This window comes from Schistocerca cancellata, unplaced genomic scaffold (genome assembly GCF_023864275.1).
Source record: "Schistocerca cancellata isolate TAMUIC-IGC-003103 unplaced genomic scaffold, iqSchCanc2.1 HiC_scaffold_1132, whole genome shotgun sequence".
In the NCBI taxonomy this organism is placed as follows: Eukaryota; Metazoa; Arthropoda; class Insecta; order Orthoptera; family Acrididae; genus Schistocerca; species Schistocerca cancellata.
In genome coordinates, this window is record NW_026047131.1 from 3,031,643 (window position 1) to 3,058,089 (window position 26,447).

Consider the following 26,447-nt stretch of genomic DNA (forward strand, 5'->3'; position numbering starts at 1 on the left):
TGTATTTCGCATAATTATTGAGCGAATATAAAAGCTTAAATCGCTTTCATAATCTACTCATTCGGAGGCATAGTGTTAATGTTAAAAGTTTACCACGGTGAGACAAATACTTCAGTTACTAACTGTGTGGATTGCCTGGACGCAGCGTAACTGATGGCGTACAAATACAATGCTCTTAGTCATCCAGTATTTGACAATACGAGCACATGTCCAACAAACGCTACACGTAATTTTAAATCCTTACGAAACTTTTTCTCACTGACAATCCTCACAAAGTGATGAAAGGAAACAAGTTTATCGCTTTGCACATTTCCGTTGTTCATGCATTAAAACTTCAGCTTTAGACATGACGTTTTAATTTATTACTTCGTTATTACCGACTCCTATGGTAACACAGTTTGCAGAAGGTATCCACATTTAACTCTGAATGTACCTTAAAAATTTTGTCATTGTACGACACATAGTCCAGGAGGTATGACGTCATAAACATTTAGAAGCGTGAAAAATGATATTTTGCTTGAAACAGAGCGCAAATTACCCAACTGTGATGTTTTGTAAGCGACTCGCACTAGAATGCTAACATTCTAATTTATCCTACTTGTAGTTTAATGTTAATAGGCATGGTTCTATTAAAAAAGTGTATGTTTGCACAAAAAATACACTGTATAAGTATTAGTATAATCTCTGTATTGGCTAACAATACTAGCCTCTGGCTAACAATCCATTCTGTGAAGACCGCACATCAATAGCATTTCCCATTTCCACAATATATGGGGTGCAAGTTTTAAGGTGATTCACCCTGCATATAACGTCTGTCATGGTACCTGTTTTACACTGAGAGCAAAAAAAAAACTGCCACAGAAGTGTCGCAACACGGCAGCATGGACTCGACTACTGTCTGAAGTAGTGCCGGAGGGAACTGACACCATGAATCCTGCAGGGCTGTCCATATATCAAAAAAATGGTTCAAATGGCGACCGTAGCGGTCGCGCGGTTCCAGACTGAAGCGCCTAGAACCGCTCGGCCACACCGGCCGGCTGTCCATATATCAGTAAGAGTGCGAAGGGTGGAGATCTCTTCTGAACAGCACGTTGCAAAACATCCCAGATATGCTCAATAATATTCATGTCTGAGGAGTTTAGTGGCCAGCGGAAGTGTTTAAACTCAGAAGAGTGTTCCTTGTACTACTTTGTAGCAGTTCTGGACGAGTGAGGTGTCGCATTGTCCTGCTGGAATTGCCCAAGTCCGTCGGAATGCATACTGATCAGGTATGTATGCAGGTGATCAGACTGGATGCTTACGTACGTGTCGTACCTAGATATATCAGGGGTCCCATATCACTCCTACTGCACACGCCCCACAGCATTACAGAGCTTCCATCAGCTTGAACAGTCCCCTGCTGACATGCAGGGTTCATGGATTCATGACGTTGTTTCCATACCCTTGCACGTCCATCCACTCGATACAATGTGAAACGAGACTCGTCCGACGAGGCAGCATGTTTTCAGTCATCGACAGTCCAATGTCGGTGTTGACTGGCCCAGGCGAGGCGTAAAACTATGTGTCGTGCAGTCATCAAGGGCACCCTAGTGGCCCTTCGGCTCCGAAAGCCCATATCGATGATGTTTCGTTGCATGTTTCGCACGTTGACACTTGTTGATGGCCCAGTATCGAAATCTACAGAATTTGCCGAAAGTTTGCTGTTCTGTCACGCTGAAGAACTTTCTTGAGTCGTCGTTGGTCCCGTTCTTGCAGGATGTTTCTCCGGCCGCAGCGGTGTCGGACATTTGATGTTTTACCGGATTCCTGACATTCACGGTACACTCGTGAAATGGTTGTACAGGAAAATCCGCATGTTATTGCTACCTCTGTGATTCTGCGTCCCATCGCTCGTGCACCAACTGTAACACCAGGTTCAAACTCACTTAAATCTTGATAACCTACCATTGCAGCAGCAGTAACGATCTAACAACTGCTCCAGAGACTAGTCTTATATAGGAATTGCCGACCGCAGCGCAGTATTCTGCCTCTTTACATATCTCTGTATTTGAATACGCACGCCTACACTAGTTTCAAATTGTTCAAATGGCACTGAGCACTATGGGACTTAACGTCGGAGGTCGTCAGTCCACTAGAACTTAGAACTACCTAAACATAACTAACCTAAGAACATCACACACATCCATGCCCGAGGCAGGATTGAAACCTGCAACCGGAGCAGTCGTGCGTTTCCAGACTGAAGCGCCTAGAACCGCTCGGCCAGAACAGCCAGCACACCAGTTTCGTTGGCGTTTTAGTGTATTATTGTACTGTCGATGGAAATTTACAGTAATAAAAACGACATCCCCCGACAGATGAAAGACTACCTGAAGATGGTATTAACGTCGAAACCGTTAATCACTATAAAAGTCGTTGCTATTGTGCCGAAAATAAAATTACGTTGTTTCCTGTTCTTCGTACGGACAATAGCGTGGTAATCTGGAAAGATCTGCGGGAACAATACTAGGAACGGCAGAGCACGTGTGTAACAGCACTGGGGCTTCAGCATTGCCTTGGCAGTGAACAACAACCTGCCCGTAAGATTTATTGTCAATATTTCTGCCGAGATAAGGAGAGAAAGCCTCAGCTCTCGCCACAAGGTGATATACGGCGTCTCTTGTCAGCTTCCAATTCACTAGTAACCCTCCAACTGAAATCGAATGTATAAAACATCACTTCTCGTAAACGCCGTACAGTGGGATAATTTTCCAGGTACATTCAGCGCTATACGTAAATACTCCACGAAGAGCGAAAATGTACTTAGCGATAAAGTTTCCCCAATGATCAATTTGTGTGGTGTGGCGCGAGAAAGTGTTTCGTTGAGGTTTGAAATTATATGTAAAGTTTGCTGGAAGTCGCTAAGTGCGGTCGTTCTCAAAAAGTGAAGGAATGCAGCGTGGATAATTTGCGCGTCGTGATTTATCCTACCTGAAGACATATTCACTGTTTCCAACTTTAAGACTTGGATTCTTGTGCCTAACTTTTAACATAAGATTACACCTATTAATGAGTTGGTTATGACAGCATTTTAACTTTTTTAAACTCTGTCCGTGATTATATGAACATGTTGCCTGGTCAGACGAGTCTGATTTGAAAATGCCTCGAGCGGATGGACGCGTACGGGTATGGAGACAGCCTCATGAGTCCATGAACCCTGCATGTCAGCAGGGACCTGTTCAAGCTGATGGAGGCTCTGTAATGGTGTGGGGCGTGTACAGTTGGAGTGATATGGGACCCCTGATACGTCTAGGTACGACTCTGACAGGTGACAAGTACGTAAGCATCCCGTCTGATCATCTGCGTCCTTCCACGTCCATTATGTATTCCGACGGACGTGGGCCATTCCAGCAGGACAATGCGACACCCCACACTTCCAGAATTGCTACCGAGTGGCTCCAGGAACATTCTTCTGAGTTTAAACACATCCGCTGGCCGCCAAACTCCCCAGACATGAACATTATTGAGCATACCTGGGATGCCTCGCAACGTGCTATTCAGATATCTCCAACCCCTCTGCTCTTACGGATTTATGGACAGCCCTGCAAGATTGATAACGTCAGCTCCCTCCAGTACTACTTCAGACATCAGTAGAGTCCATGCCACGCCGTGTTGTGGCACTTCTGTGTGCTCTCGTAGGCAGGTGTACCAGTTTCTTTGGCTTTTCAGTGTTTTTCTGTACTACTGGCTAAACTTTTTTGTTGCGACTGACGGTCAGCTCGAAGAAACCATTCCGAGGCATTCACCGCCCGTCACAATCGGTGATGCCACAAACAAATCTCTCCTCTATTCCATCATCTTCTTATATTTTTCTTAAAACCTTAAAGTATTGTTATTTTTTTAAAAAAATGTTGTAGATAAAAAAAGCTACAAAAATGATTGTGTGTGTTGTGGTGGTCTTCAGTCCAGAGACTGGTTTGATGCAGCTCTCCATGCTACTCTATCCTGTGCAAGGTTCTTCATCTTCCATTACCTACTGCAACCTACATCCTTCTGAATCTGCTTAGTGTGTTCATCTCTTGGTCTCCCTCTACGATTTTTACCCTCCGCGCTGTCCTCCAATACTAAACTGGTGATCCCTTGATGCCTCAGAAAATGCCCTACCAACCGATCCCTTCTTCTAGTCAAGTTGTGCCACAAATTTCTCTTTTCTCCAATTCTATTCAATACCTCCTCATTAGTGATGTGATCTATCCATCTAATCTCCAGCATTCTTCTGTAGCACCACATTTCGCAAACGAAAACTGTAAAATGTACTATGTGCTTTTAAACATCAGGTAACAGGTCTTTAATTTTGCAACAAATAAATAAAACTAAAGTAGCTCAGCAAATGACATCACGACGCTATGTGGACCCCGTTCCAGTCTTCCCACCAAGGAAAGTCCCTGGCAGTACAGTACTGGGAATCGAACGCAGGTCCTTCGCAGGGCAGTCAGCCATGCTGACTGGTTAGCTATGGAGGCGAACTTCTCGATGCACATCCATTCATACATTACAAAGCTGTTTCACAGAGGAAGACTGCACTGTAGTTCCTTTTCTAGATTGTCGCACAGATGACAAAATGGTAGATATCAAAATAGACGACAGAGGGATAGAGAAACAATTAAAATCGCTCTAAAGAGGAAAGGCCGCTGGACCTGATGGGATACCAGTTCGATTTTACACAGAGTACCTGAAGGAACTTGCCCCCGTTCTTGCAGCGGTGTACCGTAGGTCTCTAGAAGACCGTAGCGTTCCAAAGGATTGGAAAAGGGCACAGGTCATCCGCGTTTTCAAGAAGGGCGTCTAACAGACCTATGTCCCTAACGTCGATCAGTTGTAGAATTTTGGAACACGTATTATGTTCGAGTATAATGACTTTTCTGGAGACTAGAAATCTACTCTGTAGGAATCAGCACGGGTTACGAAAAAGACGATCGTGTGAAACCCAGCTCGCGCTATTCGTCCACGATACTCAGAGGCCCACAGACACGGGTTCCCAGGTAGATGCCGTGTTTGTTGACTTCCGCAAGGCGTTCGGTACAGTTCCCCACAGTCGTTTAATGAACAAAGTAAGAGCATATGGACTGTCAGACCATTTGTGTGATTGGATTGAGGAGTTCCTAGATAACAGAACGCAGCATGTCATTCTCAATGCAGAGAAGTCTTCCGAAGTAAGAGTGATACAGGTGTGCCGTAGGGGAGTGTCGTAAGACCATTGCTATTCACAATATACATAAATGACCTTGTGGATGACGACGGAAGTTCACTGAGGCTTTTTGCGGACGATGCTGCGTAATATAGAGAGGTTGTAACAATGGAAAATTGTACTGAAATGCAGGAGCATCTGCAGCGAATTGTCGCATGGTTTAGGGAATGGCAACTGAATCTCAATGTAGACAAGTGTAATGTGCTGCGAATACATAGAAAGAAAGATCCCATATCATTTAGCTACAATATAGCAGTTCAGCAACTGGAAGCAGTTAATTCCATAAATTATCTGGGAGTACGTATTAGGAGTGATTTAAAATGGAATGATCATATAAAGTTGATCGTCGGTAAAGCAGATGCCAGACTGAGATTCATTGGAAGAATCCTAAGGAAATGTAATCCGAAAACAAAGGAAGTAGGTTACAGTACGCTTGTTCGCCCACTGCTTGAATACTGCTCAGCAGTGTGGGATCCGAATCAGATAGGGTTGATAGAAGAGATAGAGAAGATCCAACGGAGAGCAGCGCCCTTCGTTACAGGATCATTTAATAATCGCGAAAGCGTTACGGAGATGATAGATAAACTCCAGTGGAAGACTCTGCAGGAGAAACGCTCCGTAGCTCGGTACGGGCTTTTGTTTAAGTTTTGAGAACATACCTTCACCGAGGAGTCAAGCAGTATATTGCTCCCTCCTACGTATATCTCGCGAAGAGACCGTGAGGATAAAATCAGAGAGATTAGAGCCCACACAGAGGCACAGCGACAATCCTTCTTTCCACAAACAATACGAGACTGGAATAGGAGAAACAATGGAGGTACTCAAGGTACCCTCCGCCACACACCGTCAGGTGACTTGCGGAGTATGGATGTAGATGTAGATATAGATTCTGAAAATCGTGAGGGTGTGAGCACACAGTCGAAGAAGGGACCACCTGCAGGTGTGGACTGCTGCGCAGCTTCAGCGCCAGCCTTGACGTCGGCTGCCGAGGCAGAGCTTCGCCGCCCGCGGCTCGTGTGTCGTGACGCAGACAAGGAAACAAATGACGCCGGCGATGCCGTGCACCGCGGCAGGGAGACAGACGCCAGTGGGTGACGGCAGCACGTGGTTGTCGCGTGTTTCGTGCGTGATCAGGATTACGGGTAATTCCTCGGTGAGGCAGCGGTCACCAGACACCTCGACAGCTCACGCTGGGAGTGGTCTCAACGATTGCCGCGGATCTCGAGTTATCCCTTCATATCGGACCCAACCCAATAAAGATCCGACCCTCCCAGTTACTTTCATACGCAGCACTATTTCGGTTGACCATTGCGCACCTGCTACACATCAGTAATACTGGTGGCGCGTCGTAGCACCCCAGATGAGCTCCATCGTGTTCAGATCACGCGAATTTGGTGGTGGTGGTTGTTGGGATGTTTAAGGGGGACTAAACAGCTAAGGTCATGAGTCCCCCATTCCAAAAACAGGCGAGACATAAATGCACGAAGCAGGTAAACCCCCAAGGGGAAGGAGACTCCCCCCAGGCCCTAAAAGAACACAAATGCGGTAACGAACACTACAGACACGAAGAGTACAGATGAACACCACACAAAGAGAAACAGAAGAAAAGAAGACGGCCGGAGACTGGTTGACTGACCACGACTACAAAAAAGGGAAAGAGTCAACCAACCGACTGCACACTAAAATCTGCAACCAAATACGAGAGACTCGAGGACAAGAGACACACAAAGGGAAAGGAGCAGGACCTCCCTAAATGGAACCATAAAAAGGATTACCACGGATAAAATGTAAAACGTCATCAGCCACGGAGGCATTGTCGCTTAAAACCAAAGGCAAAGTGTCCGGGAGATTAAAAGACTGCCGGAGGGTGCGCAGTCGGGGACACTCCAATAAAATGTGGGCGACCGTCAGCCGGGACCCACACCGACACAGGGGGGGATCCTCCTGACGCAAAAGATGGCCGTGCGGGTGGCCAAGACATCAACGTGTGCTCACTTCAACGATGCTCAAACCATTGTAGCAAAATTCTGGCCCTCTTACAGTTTTCCTGCTGGAAGAGTCCAGCGCCGTTGAGGAAGATTCTACACAGAGTACGCGAAAGAACTTGCCCCTCCTCTAACAGCCGTGTACCGCATGCCTCTAGAGGAACGGAAGGTTCCAAATGATTGTAAAAGAGCACAGGTAGTTCCAGTTTTCAAGAAGGGTCGTCGAGCAGATGCGCAAAACTATAGGCCTATATCTCTGACATCGATCTGTTGTAGAATTTTAGAACACGTTTTTTGATCGCGTATCATGTCATTTCTGGAAACCCACAATCTACTCTGTAGGAATCAACATGGATTCCGGAAACAGCGATCGTGTCAGACACATCTCGCTTTATTTGTCCATGACACCTAGAAAATATGAGATACAGACTCCCAGGTAGATGCCATTTTCCATGACTTCCGGAAGGCGTTCGACACAGTTCCGCACTGTCGCCTGATAAACAAAGTAAGAGCCTACGGAATATCAGACCAGCTGTGTGGCTGGATTGTTTTTAGCAAACAGAACACAGCATGTTGTTCTCAATGGAGAGTCGTCTACAGACGTTAAAGTAACCTCCGGCGTGCCACAGGGGAGTGTTACGGTACCATTGCTTCTCACAAAAAAAAAAGGTTCAAATGGCTCTGAGCACTATGGGACTTAACTTCTGAGGTCATCAGTCCCCTAGAACTTAGAACTACTTAAACCGCACTGACCTAAGGACATCACACACATCCATGCCCGAGGCAGGATTCGAACCTGCGACCGTAGTGGTCGCGCAGCTCCAGACTGTAGCGCCTAGAACCGCATGGCCACTCCAGCCGGCATTGCTTTTCACAATATATATAAATGACCTAGTAGATACTGTCGGAAGTTCCATGCGGCTTTTCGCGGATGATGCTGTAGTATACAGAGAAGTTGCAGCGTTAGAAAATTGTAGTGAAATGCAGGAAGATCTGCAGCGGATAGGCAATTGGTGCAGGGAGTGCCAACCGACCCTTAACATAGACAAATGTAATGTATTGCGAATACATAGAAAGAAGGATCATTTACTGTATGATTATATGACAGCAGAACAAACACTGGTAGCATTTACATCTGTAAAATATCTGGGAGTATGCGTACGGAACGATTTGAAGTGGAGTGACCATATAAAATTAATTATTGGTAAGACGGGTGCCAGGTTGGGATGCATTGGGAGAGTCCTTAGAAAATGTAGTCCATCAACAAAGGAGGTGGCTTACAAAACACTCGTTCGACCTATAAATAAGTATTGCTCATCAGTGTGGGATCCGTACCAGGTCGGGTTGACAGAGGAGATAGAGAAGATCCAAAGAAGAGCGGCGCGTTTCGTCACAGGGTTATTTGGTAAGCTTGATAGCATTACGGAGATGTTTAGCAAACTCGAGTGGCAGACTCTGCAAGACTCTGCATCGCGGTGTAGCTTGCTGTCCAGGTTTCGAGAGGGTGCGTTTCTGGATGAGGTATCGAATATATTGCTTCCCCCTACTTATACCTCCCGAGGAGATGACGAATGTAAAATTAGAGAGATTCGAGCGCGCACGGAGGCTTTCCGGCAGTCGTTCTTCCCGCAAACCATACGTGACTGGAAGAGGAAAGGAAGGTAATGACAGTGGCACGTAAAGTGCCCTCCGCCACACACCGTTGGATGGCTTACGGAGTATAAATGTAGATGTAGATATAGATGTCAAGCATGACGACATGTAGGTGGTTTGCAATCATGTTCTCCCAGTCCAGAGTTATCATCGTGCCTTCGGTTATTACCATAGGTTCCTTGGAAGCCCAGGCGACTGTCCGTTGCATCAGGTCTGTGCAAGGTGCTTGTTTTCAACAGCCATTCGCCTGGATGACAGTCTATACAGAGTGGACCATCGACCTGGAGTACCAAGAAACGTGATTTATCTGACCAAGCGACACGTTTCAGTTGTCCACGACCCAGTCTCGATGATACTGTGCCCACTGCAATCGTAATTGACAATGTCCTTTGGCAACATACACGGGTCGCCTGCTGCGGACTTTCGTGTCCAACAGTATTCACAGAACAGCGTGCTCCGAAACATTTGTGTCTGCACGAGTACTGTATTCTGTCGTCAGTTCCTTCACGGATCGCTAACGATCCTGGTTTTTACACAACTGAGAAGCATCCGATCTCTGCGTTCAGTGATGAGGCGTCGACATCCAACAACTTGTCGCCCACCAGTGGTTTCATCATCCTCCAACCATTTCCCGTTGACAGCAACACGCGTACAGCCGACAACTTCACCGTTTCCGAGTTTCTCGTACTCAGACTCAAGGCGTAACAATCTGCCCTTTGCCAAAGCCACATATGTCAGTGGATTTCCCCATTTGTCTCTGCCCTACTTATAATCTTTCCTTACCATTTTGGCTCCTCCGCGTAGTTTGAGGTATTTAAATTTCGAAACAGGTCAGGGGTAAATTTGGGTATAGTACACAAGAGTGGAGAAATTTTATACATGCATCAAAAAAGCGTCTCAAATGTGTTTTTTGCATGCAAATCTTAGAAGACCTTGCTCTCTACCTTGCCATTCGCACTCGTTTACCTTTCTTACAGGGATCCTTTACCACCAAGTCAAATTGCCACTCCGCCTCGCCGACACTGAACACCTTCACGTATCCTCAAAAGTGACTCAACAGCTCGACTGTTTGCCTAATCAAATCCATCCAAGTACTGTTGTTGTTTTGGTCCAGTCTTGAGACTCGTTTGATGCGGCTCTCCATGCTACTCTATCCTGTGCAAGCTTCATCATCTGCCACTACCTACTGCAGCCTACATCCTTCTGAATCTGCTTAGTGTACTCATCTCTTCGTCTCCCTCTACGATTTTTACCCTCCACGCTGCCCTCCAGTACTAAATTGGTGATCTCTTGATGCCTCAGAACATGTCCTACCAACCGATCCCTTCTTCTAGTCAAGTTGTGCCACAAACTCCTCTTCTACCCAATCCTATTCAATACCTCCTCATTAGTTATGTGATCCACCCATCTAATATTCAGCATTCTTCTGTAGCACCACATTTCGAAAGCTTCTATTCTCTTCTTGTCCAAACTATTTATCATCCATGTTTCACTTCCATACATGGCTACACTCCATAGAAATACTTTCAGAAACGACTTCCTAACACTCAAATCTATACTCGATGTTAACAAATTTCTCTTCTTCAGAAACACTTTCCTTGCCATTGCCAGTCTACATTATATATCTTCTCTACTTCGACCATCATCAGTTGTTTTGCTCACCAAGTAGCAAAACTTCTTTACTACTTTAAGTGTCTCATTTCCTAATCTAATTCCCTCAGCATCACCCGACTTAATTCGACTACATTCCATTATCCTCGTTTTGCTTTTGTTGATGTTCATCTTATACCCTCCTTTCGAGACACTGTCCATTCCGTTCAACTGCTCTTCGAAGTCCTTTGCTGTCTCTGACAGAATTACAATGTCATCGGCGAACCTTCTTCTTTCTTATTTTGTCTCCATGGATTTTAACACCTACTCTGAATTTTTCTTTTGTTTCCTTTACTGCTCGCACAATATACAGATTGAATAACGTTGGGGATAGGCTACAACCTTGTCTCACTCCCTTCCCAACCACTGCTTCCCTTTCATGTCCCTCGACTCTTATAACTGCCATCTGGTTTCTGTACAAATTGTAAATAGCCTTCACTCCCTGTATTTTACCCTTGCCACCTTTAGAATTTGAAAGAGAGTATTCCAGTCAACATTGTTAAAAGCTTTCTCCAAGTCTACAAATGCTAGAAACGTAGGTTTGCCTTTCCTTAATCTAGCTTCTAAGATAAGTCGTAGAGTCAGTATTGCCTCACGTGTTCCCATATTTCTACGGAATCCAAACTGATCTTCCCCGAGGTCGGCTTCTACCAGTTTTTCCATTCGTCTGTAACGAATTCGTGTTAGTATTTTGCAGCCGTGACTTATTAAACTGACAGTTCGATAATTTTCACATCTGTTAACCCCTGCTTTCTTTGGGATTGGAATTATTATATTCTTCTTGAAGTCTGAGGGTATTTCACCAGTCTCATACATCTTGCTCACCAGATAGTAGAGTTTTGTCAGGACTGGCCCTCCCAAGGCTGTCAGTAGTGCTAATGGAATGTTGTCTTCTCCCGGGGCTTTCTTTCAACTTAGGTCTTTCAGTGCTCTGTCAATCTCTTCACGCAGTACTTCCATGTACTATCAGCTCTTAATCGCCAATAGTCTTGCTGCAGTGGTAATACCGGTTTCCGTCGGATCAGTGAAGATAAGCACTATCGGGCTTGGCTTGTACTTGCATGGGTGACCATCCAGGTGTGCCAGTTGCTGTTGAGAAGTGGGGAGCATGCAGCGCTTGAGGACCTACTTGACTGATAAGTAACGGGTCCAGCTACAAAGACTGACAAGGGCCTGGAGAGCAAAGTGTTGACAATGTGCCCTTCCATGTCCGCGTCCAGTGACAGCTATCGGCTGTGGATGACACGGCAGTCGGTCGGTACTTTGGATCTTCCGGGGATTGTTCAGGCGGAGTTTGGTTTAGTTTTAATCAGCTCTTGACTCTTCACTTCCTATTTGGGCCAACATCAGGAGTCCCCTTTCTTCTCTATCTTTCCTCAGTTCTTTCCTGTTATTCATACCTGCCCAAGCCTCAATCTCGTTCCATCCAGTCCCAACCCCTCACACTCCACAACTTCTTGTAATTCCACATTAAAACCCTCATGCCTCATTTGCTTATACCACGCCCTAACCACCCGACAGACCCTCAAACATTTTCTCTCCTAATTCCAGCCTTTCCCAGTACAAGGCAAGTCAAGCTCTGGCCACTACGGGCCGGTCGGTACCGACCGACCGCCGTGTCATCCTCCGCCAATGGCTCTCTCGGCCGTTGTCGGCTTTGCAAACTTTGGAGCCGCTACTTGTCACTGAAATAGCTCCTCAGAAGGCATCACAAGCTTGATTACACCTCGTTCTAGTCCTCCCATCAGAACCGCACGTATTAACACGACCGCTTCCGGGACGAGCAGGTATGCAGGCTGTGAATCGAAGCCGCTCGGCGGATTAACCACGAGAGGTCCGTGTGCTGGCCTGCCTGGGTGTGGTTTTTAGGCGGTTTCCCACATCCCACTTGAAGAACACCGGTCTGGTTCCCATGTTCGGCCTCAGATACTCGCTACGCAACCATTTAGAACACTTTCTCACACTTGCACAACCACTTGATGAATACTGGTCTGGTTCCCACGCTCGCTCTCAGAGCCACGCTCCCGGCGGAGGTTCTAGTCCTCCCTCGGGCATGGGTGTGTGTGTGTGTGTGTGTTTGTCCTTAGGATAATTTAGGTTAAGTAGTGTCTAAGCTTAGGGACTGATGACCTTAGCAGTTAAGTCCCATAAGATTTCAAACACATTTGAACATTTTTGAGCCACGCTATGCAAGCATTTAGAACACCTTCTCACACTTGTACAAAGAGACAGACGGGCACACTGCTGCTGTCTTGAGAGGTGAATAGGAAACTGATGACCTTCGCTATTTGCACTCACCCACTCACAAAGCATCGGCGGTACCGTGAATCGAACCCAGGTCCCTTTACACAGCTGCCCGACACACTCACCGCGGGGCTATGCCTTTACAATTCCAGGCAGCGCGTTATGCTTCCTCCTTTTCCGTGACATCCTTTCATTTAAAAACGAGGAATAAAAATAAACATTGACATCTTGAATACAATCAACAAAAGCTTTCAGTTTGTTAAAACAGACGTAAAAGCATACTTTTTCATTATTCTATACATGTTTAAGTATTTTGAAGCCATTTAGCAGAACTGCGGGATGTTTGTACCGCCGACAGATCGCCTCCTGCCCGTAAAACACGACGGGAATTAAAAAATATAATTTACCTACACAGATTCGACTAAAAAAGAGTTGTCAGCGGTTGGCTTAGAAGGTACGCTAAATTCAATGCAGTGCAATGGAAACAAAAGGAAAATACGAGGCCACTTGAAAGCATTGCTGGTTTGAGTGAAATGTACCAAGGCTACACGAAGTAGGCGTGTTTTCTTTGAGAGCAAAAAGTAACGTCAATACGAAGGACAACTCCACAAAAATGCACAACAACACTCCTGGAGACACACTGTACGTACATATGTATTGTAGACCTCAGTTCTCTTGAGAATGGGAAGAAATCTTTGAAGCGAGTCGGGTCGCAGACAAAAGATGCCTCCTTTTGAGCCTATGCTTGTATTTTTGTGTACTTCTAATAATTTTACTTGCAATGAGTAAAATTAACATAAGCTGATAAATTAACATTACAAACCGTTCTCGTAATTATTTCTGCCTTTTGCAGTTTTTTATGTACATTTTCTGAGGTATTTTTTCTCTTTGCGGGTTTGTATAAGGCGTCGAATAAACAAATGACGTCACTAATTTCACCCGTATTTAGAAATACCTCTTTCAGCCAGTTAACCACTATTAACTGAAAATTGAAAACGGCCAGAAACACATTTCTGCACCTCCGGTTCTATTTGCATCATTAATCCGGACGTTAAAGGAAGGATTTCGTTATGTGTGGTTTGTTTATCAACTATGAAACGTAATGTGACGTGGAGTAGCGCTCTGAAAAGCTAATGTATAGGGTGCTGCAACATTATTCTTACAGATAAACAAAGGAGGCAGAGAAAGAGTAACACAAACATGTCTGTCGTAGGGACAGGTGTTCGCTGACGTTCAGCGAGTGGTAAACAAAACGTTATTGTACCCACCGTGCGTATTTGGCAGTACGTAAGATAGAGCTGTCGAAAACCTACGCTGATCACTGAGTACGCCTTACCTCTGTGCTATCGATTCAAAGATTGTGAACTAGACTTGGCCACTGTTTCTATGTTTCGATACAATGTATCGATACGTGGAACTGTTTCAGTGTTTCGGAACGGCTGTGGATCACTGTTTCGAAACAGTGATGTTTCATTCCGCCCCTGTCTCGGATAACCGGACCAGATTCGATCTCGAGCCAGACACAGAAACTGTATCGTTGTTTCAAAATAAGGCTGTTTCAGTCCACCTGTGCTTGGAACGGACTGATTGTATCGAAACAGTGATGTTTCATTCCGCTCTGTGTCGGACGAGATTCGGGCCGGCACAGGTACTGAAACACAACATACCACTTCATGAAACACTTTCAAGAGTGTCGAAATCTTTTTGACAGGCAATAGCATGAATCTTAAGATATCCGAAAATAAAGCTTCGTTTCTAGCTGACTGTCCTATTCCGAAATGGGGTAACATCTGCTTTATATTTAACCGAACAATAAAACAACGCATACTATTCACATTCAAAATAATAAATATGTGAAAATCATTCAGTTAAATTACACTTTTTTTATAACATACGCTTCTCTGTTCATGTACAGTAATCATATTAAGAAACACAAGTAAACCTACAGCATTATGAATAAAGAAGGCGTAGAGTGACAGTTATTAGACACATACATAAATCTGACGTAGGTATAATTGCAAGCAATCTGTTTGACATATCACTTATAGTGTAATGGTGAACGGGAAGGGCTGGGGAGCATGGTGAATTTATAGTAACGGTTCGAAACAACTTGAAAGACAAAACTTTTTTCTGTTATATTTTGTTATTTATTCGAATTATCTGTGAGTCTGTAGTCAATGTGCCTATTATCCACAATGATTCCCTTTGTGTGCATGGAAATTAGCAGGATGGGTATATTACCCGTACTAACGGAATGTGGGAATCCCAGTACCACGTCCGTAGTTTCTGCAGTTTGCTCCCACCTCCAGTTCCGTTCGCGGTGGTTCTTCTGTCTTCAGCTATGGCTGTCCTCAGCCAATTGAAAAGTATGAAAGTCACACGACACGAAAGCAGTGCATTTGCTGCAGGAAATACGAAATGCCTATACGCCTAAGTGATAATTTCATACTTTCTGCAATATGATAAGCGCTCTCGCTCCTCATTTGTGTTTATATGGACATACTTATACAGTAGACATTCAAGATGATAAAATGTGTAGGTTTATTAGATTACAAAACACAAACTGTTTCACTGTTTCGAAACAGCGTATCGAAACATTACATTGCACTGTTTCATTTGTTTCGAAACAATTACGTGTTTCAGTTTGCCCATCTCTGTTGTGAAGAAGCTTTTTCACTCGATTCCAACAGTGTCTGACTTCCATTGTTACGACGTTTGTAATTGTTATGGTCTTCAGCCTGAAGACTGGTTTGATAAAGCTCCCCACCCTAGTCTGTCCCGTGTAAGCCTCTGCATCTCTGAATAACTCCTGCAACCTACATTCACTTGCCCCTGTTTCCTTTAGTAAAGTCTTATCACTTTCTACTATTTTTAAGCGCGTCACTTCACGTCACCTAATTCACGATTACTTGATGCCTCAGGACGTGTGGTGTCAACAGGTCCGTTTTAGTGTTTCTAGTCAAGTTGTGTCGTAAATTTCTTTTCTCCCCAATTCAGTACGTCTTTGTCCGTTCTTCGATTTATCCAAAAATGGTTCAAATGGCTCTGAGCACTATGGGACTTAACAAATGGCTCAAATGGCTCTGAGCACTATGGGACTCAACTGCTGCGGTCATAAGTCCCCTAGAACTTGGAACTACTTAAACCTAACTAACCTAAGGACATCACACACATCCATGCCCGAGGCAGGATTCGAACCTGCGACCGTAGCGGTCGTGCGGTTCCAGACTGTAGCGCCTTTAACCGCTCGGCCACTCCGGCCGGCCTGAGACTTAACAGCTGAGGTCATCAGTCCCCTAGAAGTTAGAACTACTTAAAGCTAACTGACCTAAGGACATCACACACATCCATACCCGAGGCAAGATTCGAACCTGCGACCGTAGCAGTCGCGCGGTTCCGGACTGAAGCGCCTAGAACCGTTCGGCCATCGAAATTTGTACCGTTTGCTGCAAAGCACCGCTCAGTCACCCCTTCATTCCCAACTGCTGCAGGTTCGTCACATGTTCAACTTTTCTCCCGCCGTATGTGACCCCAGTGGCTTGTGTAAAATTACCTGTCTCCGTGACATGTATGTCGCTTCGGAGGATTTTAAATGTCAGTGATAATCACCCTGAACATTGTGAAAAGTGATGGTCTTACGGCACAGTGTTGGGGTACACCCGAAGACTTAAAGCTAACTGACCTAAGGACATCACACACATCCATACCCGAGGCAAGATTCGAACCTGCGACCGTAGCAGTCGCGCGGTTCCGGACTGAAGCGCCTAGAACCGTTCGGCCATCGAAATTTGTACCGTTTGCTGCAAAGCACCGCTCAGTCACCCCTTCATTCCCAACTGCTGCAGGTTCGTCACATGTTCAACTTTTCTCCCGCCGTATGTGACCCCAGTGGCTTGTGTAAAATTACCTGTCTCCGTGACATGTATGTCGCTTCGGAGGATTTTAAATGTCAGTGATAATCACCCTGAACATTGTGAAAAGTGATGGTCTTACGGCACAGTGTTGGGGTACACCCGAAGATACAGTAGTTTTACGTGCTGGAAGATATCCCTCCGTTGATAATGCCATACTATGCCCTGTTTGCTAGAAGCTCTTCAGTCCAGTACACGGCTGCTCTTAAAGATCAAATAACCAACGAGGACGGTCTATACCGAACGGGGGTGAACAGAAATTTATGAACGACGTCAGTAAAGGGATCGGCTGACACGTCGTGAGGCATCAGGGAATCATTGGTGAGGGAATGAAGAGTGAGTGTGTGTGTGTGTGTGTGTGTGTGTGTGTGTGTGTGTATGAGGAGGGAAAGGTACGAATTGTAGAGGCAGACCAAAGCTTTACTACACTAAGCAGAAGGATGTATGCTGCAGTAGTTAGTGGAAGACACTTGCACTTGATAGACTAGTCAGAGCTGCATCAAACCAGTGGAGAGGTATCTACATCTACATCCATACTCCGCAAGCCACCTGACGGTGTGTGGCGGAGGGTACCTTGAGTACCTCTATCGGTTCTCCCTTATATTCCGGCCTCGTTTTGTTCGTGGAAAGAAGGATTGTCGGTATGCCTCTGTGTGGGCTCTAATCTCTCTCATTTTATCCTCGTGGTCTCTTCGCGAGATATACGTAGGAGGGAGCAATATACTGCTTGACTCTTCAGTGATGGTACGTTCTCCAAACTTCAACAAAAGCCCGTACCGAGCTACTGAGCGTCTCTCCTGCAGAGTCTTCTACTGGAGTTTATCTGTCATCTCCGTAACGCTTTCGCGATTACTAAATGATCCTGTAACGAAGCGCGCTGCTCTCCGTTGGATCTTCTCTATCTCTTCTATCAACCCTATCTGGTACGGATCCCACACTGCTGAGCAGTATTCAAGCAGCGGGCGAACAACCGTACTGTAACCTACTTCCTTTGTTTTCGGATTGCATTTCCTTAGGATTCTTCCAATGAATCTCAGTCTGGCATCTGCTTTACCGACGATCAACTTCATATGATCATTCCATTTTAAATCACTCCTAATGCGTACTCCCAGATAATTTATGGCATTAACTGCTTCCAGTTGCTGACCTGCTATGTTGTTGTTGTTGTTGTTGTTGTTGTTGCGGTCTTCAGTCCTGAGACTGGTTTGATGCAGCTCTCCGTGCTACTCTATCCTGCGCAAGCTTCTTCATCTCCCATTACCTATTGCAACCTACATCCTTGTGAATCTGCTTGGTGTACTCATCTCTTGGTCTCCCTCTACGATTTTTACCCTCCACGCTGCCCTCCAATACTAAATTGGATGCCTCAGAACATGCCCTACCAACCGATCCTTTCTTCTAGTCAAGTTGTGCCACAAACTCCTCTTCTCCTCAATTCTGTTCAATACCTCCTCATTAGTTATGTGATCTACCCATCTAATCTTCAGCATTCTTCTGTAGCACCACATTTCGAAAGCTTCTATTCTCTTCTTGTCTAAACTACACTCCTGGAAATGGAAAAAATAACACATTGACACCGGTGTGTCAGACCCACCATACTTGCTCCGGACACTGCGAGAGGGCTGTACAAGCAATGATCACACGCACGGCACAGCGGACACACCAGGAACCGCGGTGTTGGCCGTCGAATGGCGCTAGCTGCGCAGCATTTGTGCACCGCCGCCGTCAGTGTCAGCCGGTTTGCCGTGGCATACGGAGCTCCATCGCAGTCTTTAACACTGGTAGCATGCCGGGACAGCGTGGACGTGAACCGTATGTGCAGTTGACGGACTTTGAGCGAGGGCGTATAGTGGGCATGCGGGAGGCCGGGTGGACGTACCGCCGAATTGCTCAACACGTGGGGCGTGAGGTCTCCACAGTACATCGATGTTGTCGCCAGTGGTCGGCGGAAGGTGCACGTGCCCGTCGACCTGGGACCGGACCGCAGCGACGCACGGATGCACGCCAAGACCGTAGGATCCTACGCAGTGCCGTAGGGGACCGCACCGCCACTTCCCAGCAAATTAGGGACACTGTTGCTCCTGGGGTATCGGCGAGGACCATTCGCAACCGTCTCCATGAAGCTGGGCTACGGTCCCGCACACCGTTAGGCCGTCTTCCGCTCACGCCCCAACATCGTGCAGCCCGCCTCCAGTGGTGTCGCGACAGGCGTGAATGGAGGGACGAATGGAGACGTGTCGTCTTCAGCGATGAGAGTCGCTTCTGCCTTGGTGCCAATGATGGTCGTATGCGTGTTTGGCGCCGTGCAGGTGAGCGCCACAATCAGGACTGCATACGACCGAGGCACACAGGGCCAACACCCGGCATCATGGCTACACTCCATACAAATACTTTCAGGAACGACTTCCTGACACTTAAATCTATACTCGATGCTAGCAAATTTCTCTTCTTCAGAAACGTTTTCCTTCCCATTGCCAGTCTACATACCTGCTATATTGTAGCTAAATGATAAGGTATCTTTCTTTCTATGTATTCGCAGCACATTACACTTGTCTACATTGAGATTCAATTGCCATTCCCTGCACCATGCGTCAATTTGCTGCAGATCCTCCTGGATTTCAGCACAATTTTCCATTGTTACAACCTCTCGGTATGGAAAGTATGCGGGCAGGTGACGCGCTATCCTAGCGTGCGGGTACACACGAGGTCAAGGTCACGGCAGTGCAGCCAGATGCAGGCGAGGTATGCGGGTAGTGGGCAAGGGATGCAGGCTGCGCTATCGACCCGGGGAACCTTCCATGCAGAGCTCCGCTGCAGCGGCGGGGGTATCGACCGGGGGAAACTTCCGCGTCGCTTTGCGTCAGCTCCTTGGGGGAGCGTTGCGCAAAGGGCAGGGGCTGGCCACAAACCAGACGTGCCCTTAGCGCCAGGGTTTCACCCGATACAAGTCCCGCCTATTCACCCCCCACCCCCCCTCCACGCCTATCCGTAGTGTAAGCTCCTCCCCTAAACAGCCGCCAGTTCCACAAACTGGAAGCTACATCAAAGTTGCTATCGTCGCAGTCCAACACACGTTACACTGTGATGAGATTCAGTTAAGAAATTTAAGTTTTTCTCGATAGTAATATAATATGAATGTGCATTATTAAAGAAATGAAAGTATTTATAGAGAATTGAAGGCATCGCCAGCAATAGAAAATAAAAAATAACGTGATGTTATTTAAGGGCAATAAGGACAAATTTTCATTGAGTAATTCACTTACTATAATTCGTTTATTTGAGGGAAACAGCAGAGCAAACACACAGTGCGAAAACAATGGTCTTGAATCTGTCTTGTCGGTAGTAAAACCACGGATGCAGTCGACTAACTCTAATGTCTAAAATCAACGTTATATAGAAATAAGTGAAAGTCGTTTTGTTTATGTAGGCACTCATAGAAGCTCGCGAAAAATAAAGAATATAAGAATGCCATAAAGTAGAAATGCCTAATGAAAGCAGTAAGATATTTGCTTATATGCCATATTTCGTTAGTATTTGCATAGGTAATGGATGAATTTTAACTTGTAAATCCTTCGAATGCCATATCTGCGGATTATAAACGAGGTTATAAAGAATTGTGGCTGTTTCTGTGTGATTAGTGTCCTATATGCTGCTGCAAACGTCTGAGGAAAATAATCTGTCGTTATTCTTTCCCCTGTCTGTTTTTAACCAAAAGATTTATTAATTTCGTAAATGTCATTCAAACCATTTTTAAAAAATAATAATGATGATGTGTATGTTTGTCACAGAGCAGTTATGGAGGATATAAATGCTGCAGTGTTTCAAATGTTCTAATGTGTGTGAAATCTTATGGGACTTAACTGCTAAGGTCATCAGTCCCTAACCTTACACACTACTTAACCTAAATTATCCTAAGGACAAACACACACACCCATGCCCGAGGGAGGACTCGAACCTCCGCCGGGAACAGCCGCACAGTGCAGTGTTTCACGACTGTAAAACGTCCTTCATGCTGTGCTAGCGCTTCTTCCACCCCTACAACTTTTCAGCAAAACTATTCAGTGAATAAGACGCAAAAACAGCTTGGATCTATCTAGCAAGAACAAAGTAATCTTGATGCCATCTGGAAGTATAGTCAACGTTGGTGCTTGTTTCACATATGCTGTCTGAGTTCTGAAACTTAATTGTCAAGCATACTGTGGTTCCTCTTTCTCCAAGCAAATTATTCTTTGAGGGTAGGTTTTTCCTGTTGTAGCTTTGGGTGCTTTTTCTCACATAGGAGTGTGTTTCTTCATAGGCTCGATTACTTTCGAGGTTTGTGGTAGGGATGGGAAAAACCGACCGGTTAAAACCGAACCGACATTTTAGTTCTGAATAACCGGTATTTATCAGCTAACGGCCTTGCCGCAGTGGTAACACCGGTTCCCGTCAGATCGCCGAAGTTAAGCGCTGTCGGGCTGGGCTAGCACTTGGATGGGTGACCGTCCGGTCTGCCGAGCGCTGTTGGCGAGCGGGGTGCACTCAGCCCTTGTGAGGCGAACTGAGGAGCTACTTGACTGAGAAGTAGCGGCTCCGGTCTCGTCAGCTGACATACGGCCGGGAGAGCGGTGTGCTGACCACATGACCCTCCATATCCGCATCCGGTGACGCCTGTGGCAGGCCCCCACAACCGCACGAGTGGTCGACTGTGAAGAGCGGACAAATTGAATAGCTGGCCGGCGGCCATTAGAGTGGTAAACTGACGCGCTGAGTTCGAATGTTTATACATCGCTTTTGGTTACAAAATGCCTTCCCTTGAGTTAGGTCGCAAATATAATGCCTCATTTAAATACGTTACTACAATATACTTTTTAATTTATGAACAAACGGCAACTAGTCACTGTTTATGAATTTATCTTACGTACTACATGGAATCTGCCGTAGCTAAAAGTTATGTACTGGACCCCTAGCATTTTTCGTAGTTCATTTACGATAGATGTACGCAAAATGCATCAAAATACTCGAAGATTTGCCCACTATATTAATAGATATTTTCTGACTCTACCTTTTTATGACGAGAAGTGCGTTATATATGGCATAGTGCTTTGGCAACTCACGACCAAATTATCAAGTTTCAACCTAACCTGGACCATGAAAACACTGCCGATCAGCCAACTTTCTTCAAAATGATCAGAACATATAAAATGGTATTCTGTCGGTCGGAAATCTTGTCTCCTGACAGCGTGTAACCATTTTTGTAACAGCTGTGGTTTTGAGAAAGGAAACCTGCAAATAGATGCACAGACATTATGCTAATACCGTGTTACAAAAACATTTATTAAGCAAGTGCACTGACATACAAAACAACTTAAAATATTCACATACCTGTGAAATGTAATATTCGTTCCTTTCTCGAATTTATTTGTACAATTAATCGCTGCACAACTCTTCACAATTGTACTTCTTTTGATTGGAACGTACAGACAGTAGAATTACGATTAACAAATACTATATGTACGCCCCAACAAATATACAACGTTGAATCAGGGTCTTCATAAACAACAATACTACACAACACATCAGACTACAACCACTATAATGGCGTCCAGCCGAAGGTTCAAATTATCCCGCGACTGCAGCGCCATCAGTGAGTCTAGTTATTTTTTACAAGGTCTTTGCCTGTGGGCTGAGGATGACACGGCGGCCGGTCGGTACCGTTGCGCCATCTTCGCCTGTTCGGACGGAGTTAAACAAACATTTTTTTAAAAAAAAAGGAGAAGCTCTATTGCTTGCAAATACGCATTTCTGAACATCCAAATCAAGTTGCCAGTCTTTGTATCACTTTTAAATCTTATCAAGATCTTACAGTATTTGTGCACATTTTTTTTCAGACATTGCTTCATTAGATATAACCACATCATCTGCAGAAAGCCTGAGGTTTCTATTAGTATTATTTGCCAATTCATTAACATACAGGACGATCACAAAAGGGGTCCATTGCACATTATAATGCGTCTGGATAAATCACTGGTCTCTTTAATTCACGCCATATTTTCGTAAAAATCTAAAACTGTATACCTTTTTGGAAACTAGGTCATCTCGTTCGTACACGATGACTCCATTTTGCTGGTACTTTTTATGAGCCAATCTTATATGGACAAATCTTTGTATCAGAATTTTCTTAGTGTCTTTGACACCCAGTTCTCTTCAAGAAAAGATGCGAAGTTTTGCGCAATATTGCTACTTCTTTTTGGTCTGATGTCTGAGTGGAGAGAAAACAAGTCTCAGTAGAAATTACACAATGGACTTTTTTAATAGTCAAACGAAGAGTGAGAAGCACGGTTTCAAATTGACCAGCGTAAAAAAAGTTCGGATAAATGCGAATAGGACTTCCGCATCAAGGGTTCCGTACAAACTTAATTAGGCACACAGATAGTTCATCCATCCCGGAAATCGAGAATCTCGATAGTTTTTGCCTGTTATCGATATCGACACAGGCAAGATATCGTAATTCTGCGAATTCCTGAGAAAAAAGTGTCTTAACAGCAAGACGGACACAGTCGGATAACAACTGATAAAAAAACATTGTTTCGTTGTGGTATAGTTACAAAGTAACCATTTCCGATTTCTTTCCTTTACTTGTACTTTAAAACCTTGTTTCTTGCCAAATTTCACGATTCTAGATATCCTATAGGTTTGTAATAGAAAATGGGAAAAGCGATCACTGCTATTTTAACAACAATGCCGATAGACACGACTAACAAACACGTGGCATAAGAATTGATACAACATTGCTGAGACAATACTGTAACAGTACACGTGAACGTGCAGTGTGTCAGACTTGTCTGTGTCGTAGTTTCTCTCTGTCGTCATCGCAATTGTATTACAAAATGGCATCATTCCTAATCTGGAAGTATTTTATTAAGTGCGGTATCAAAAACGTACAGTGCTCCATTTGTTTTAAAAGATTAAAAAGGGGAGAAACCACAACAAACTTGCGACGTCGTATGAGGAGAAATAGTAAAGCCCGAGAATTCATTTATAGTCTACGTAAAAAATACAGATATGCTGACTGTGTCTACGTAATTTGCCTATATTTGTTTGTAGCTGTTGAAAACGAACAAATTAATACGAAAAATTGTTCTTCAACCTCAGTTTTCACCCTTCAGCGCCGGCCGGTGTGGCCGAGCGGTTCTAAGCGCTAGAGTGTCGAACCGCGCGACCGCTACGGTCGCAGGTTCGAATCTTGGCTCGGGCATGGCTGTGTGTGATGTCCTTAGGTTAGTTAGGTTTAAGTAGTTCTAAGTTCTAGGGGACTGATGACCTCAGCAGTTAAGTCCCATATTGCTCAGAGCCATTTGATCCATTTTCCCCCTTCAGCGCGACCTGTTAGCAATGCCCAAACAGCGGCGTAATCGTCGATTACAACATGATTTTTGAACCGAGTTTAAAAAAATTGGAATCAACGAGAAGATAATGCTGATATTTTGTAGTATTCAACCACATATCACTTTTGGAGAAAAGCAGCGAACATTAGATGGACTAAGTATTGTTTCATTTGCATGTTAAATTTAATATTTTGTCTCTGAGAATCTTGAAATTCAGGGAGTCAAAATTTTTCCATCTTTGTGCGATTTCTACGTTTATTGGTAAATAATAGGAATAAGAAACCGAAACTCGGTTACTTTGAGTGGCTGTAACAGTCAGCTGAAGTCGTTCAACGAGTCGGAAACAGGAGATCGTCTTGTACACAACCGGCCGGAGGGGCCGAGCGGTTCTAGGCTCTACAGTCTGCATCCTCGCGACCGTACGGTCGCAGGTTCGAATCCTGCCTCTGGCATGGGTGTGTGTGATGTCCTTATGTTAGTTAGGTTTAAGTAGTTCTAAGTTCTAGGGGACTGATGACCTCAGAAGTTAAGTCCCATAGGACACACCGCGCATATTTACCAGCACGTAAGCTATGAGCTGTCGGGAAACGATATCGAAAATATCGCACTTCTTGTATGCGTTGTACTTGGTACATTTTGCAGGCTTGCTAGACCGCAAGTGTACTAGTGTATCAAACTGTGCGTCTCGACTTCACCTACGGCGCAATTATATGCTGCAAACAGTTATCGTTTACACGCTGCGAGGTGCATCGCAGAGGGCACTTCCCGTTTCAGTCACAAAAACTTTGAGGTTCGCCGATGACACTGTAATTCTGTCAAGAGACAGCAAAGGACTCGGAAGAGCAGTTGAACGGAATGAATAGTGTCTTGAAAAGAGGATATAAGATGAACATCAACAAAAGCAAAACGAGGATAATGGAATGTAGCCGAGTTAACTCGGGTGATGTTGAGGAAATTAGAGTAGGAAATGAGGCACTTAAAGTAGTAAAGGAGTTTTGCTATTTGGGGAGCAAAATAACTGATGATGGTCGAAGTAGAGAGGATATAAAATGTAGACTGGCAATGGCAAGGAAAGCGTTTTTGAAGAAGAGGAATTTGTTAACATCGAGTATAGATTTAAGTGTCAGGAAGTCGTTTCTGAAAACTAATTGTATGGGGTGTAGCCATGTATGGAAGTGAAACATGGACGATAAATAGTTCGGACAAGAAGATAATAGAAGCTTTCGAAATGTGGTGCTACAGAAGAATGCTGAAGATTAGATGGGTAGGTCACATAACTAATGAGGAGGTATTGAATAGAATTGGGGAGAAGAGGAGTTTGTGGCACAACTTGACCAGAAGAAGTGATCGTTTGGTAGGACATGGTCTGAGGCATCAAGGGATCACCAGTTTAGCATTGGAGGGCAGCGTGGAGGGTAAAAATCGTAGAGGGAGACCAAGAGATGAATACACTAAGCAGATTCAGAAGGATGTAGGCTGCAGTAGGTACTGGGAGGTGAAGAAGCTTGCACAGGATAGAGTAGCATGGAGAGCTGCATCAAACCAGTCTCAGGACTGAAGACCGCAACAACAAGAAATGGCACACTGCCGAACGTAAGGGCAGCACAACACTCAGGTCCCGAGCTGAGAAAATATCCGACCCGGCCGGGAATGGAACCCGGGACCTTTCGGTTTGAAATGCGCCACGCTGACCGCGCAACTACTGGACTGAGCAGTGTCGAAACTTTGTAGCTACTCTATCACGGGATAGTTTCCGTCTTCAGGTGTTTTCCACTTCATTTTTTCAGCACGTTTTTGGTACTGTGCCATGAGTCGCAACTAACCTGTGACTATTCGTGCAGCGCTTCTTTGTAAGAGTTCAATTTCCTCAGTATTATTTGCTACGCGCCCCACAAACATAAACAAATTCTGGGATGGCTACGAGACATTTATAAGCAATCTCCTTCGCAGAATGTATTCTACCAATGAAACGAAGTCTGCCGCCTGCCCAGCCTACGACGGAGCCTATGTGGTCGTTCGATTGGGGTCCCATTTTCCAAAAAACATTAAAACCTTTTATTTATTTATTTATAACCGACAAGCCATATAAAATTTCTTTTACATTAATTTTAAAATGCTTTCATAATGAAATGCTTTCATAAAAATTTTCATCCTTTATTTCACCCCCTTATTGGGCTGAATTTCCAAAAACACTGAAACACGTGTTTTCCTATTTCTGGCCGAGAAACCAATTACGAATTTTCGTAGTTCTAGCTCCAGTATTACCGCAATAGCGACATTTTTCAGCAAACCTTTCATTCCCTACTGCTCCACCTTAGGGATGGAATTTCGGGCAATACCATATAAACGATGCCTACAGTGTAAAATCAACACCCTCTCCAAATTTCATGTTTCTGTTGTATGACTCTGGGTT

General features: G+C 44.8%; 1 protein-coding gene and 1 pseudogene across 1 annotated transcript in view; both read left to right on the forward strand.

The window, feature by feature from the left end:
* Positions 1-26,447, forward strand: part of LOC126159397 (peroxidase-like) — a 356,870-nt gene that overhangs the window by 267,909 nt on the left and 62,514 nt on the right. The window lies entirely within an intron of this gene.
* LOC126159402 (5S ribosomal RNA) lies at positions 21,059-21,176 on the forward strand (annotated as a pseudogene).